General features: G+C 43.5%; 1 pseudogene; it reads right to left on the reverse strand.

Annotated features, from left to right (window-relative positions):
* Positions 1-200: 200 nt before the first annotated feature.
* LOC106734050 (AP-1 complex subunit sigma-2 pseudogene) lies at positions 201-518 on the reverse strand (annotated as a pseudogene).
* Between the last annotated feature and the right edge of the window lie 403 nt (positions 519-921).

The raw sequence follows: 921 nt of genomic DNA on the forward strand, positions 1-921 counted from the left end.
ATCAAGATCACATATCGAATGAAAATAAAACAGAAAAGTGAGAATGGGAACAAGAGAAAATACAATCATAAAGGTAGTGGTTCTGAGATGTTCTATTATCATACAAAGTAGTCAGTCACCTAGCGGAGGATATTTTCTTCCATAAGTGTATCAGCTCTCTCTTTCCTCTGGGACAGTCTGCATACTCATCGAGTAGACATCTAGTACACAGGGACATTCAAATATTCCTGACGTGGCCCCTGCAGTAGATTGGCCTGCTCGATTGCTTTCTTGGATGTTTCCTGAACTTCCCCTCCCAAAAGAAACACATCCAGAATGAAATAAGCCTTCTCAAAATTATAGATGATATCAAGTTCACACACACTGCCCAAATACTTGTCAAGTAATTCCGCGTAAAGATGAATTATTTCCAGGGTAATTAGTTCATTTTCCCAATCCTCAATAGTGCAGCAAAAATACAGACTAGCATATCTTTTGTAAACAGTCTTCAGACCACGCCATTCAAGGAAGCTGTACATTTCAGGTTTCTGTGCTAAAATGATTTGAACAAGTTTTCTTGTGATCTTTTTCTTTTGATAGAGGGACACACAATTTCTGCAGTCAAAGCTTTCCCACGACTAAAAAGCAACAGAAACTCCGCGCTGGCGGCGCCCAGCTTTGGAAAGACGGCTGTGGAGGGCGGCGCCACGGCCACCTTTGCTCCGCGGTGATTGGCCTGCACAGGGGTCCTCGCGTTTGTCCAATATGGCGGCGCCCAGTGGCGGTGTGAACTGTGAAGAGTTCGCCGAGTTCCAGGAATTACTCAAGGTGATGAGGACAACTGATGACAGAATAGTACATGAATTAAACACTACGGTTCCAACAGCTTCCTTTGCAGGGAAAACTGATGCCAGCCAAACCTGTAAACAACTTTATGAGTCT

This window comes from Tupaia chinensis, unplaced genomic scaffold (genome assembly GCF_000334495.1).
Source record: "Tupaia chinensis unplaced genomic scaffold, TupChi_1.0 Scaffold147793_1, whole genome shotgun sequence".
In the NCBI taxonomy this organism is placed as follows: Eukaryota; Metazoa; Chordata; class Mammalia; order Scandentia; family Tupaiidae; genus Tupaia; species Tupaia belangeri.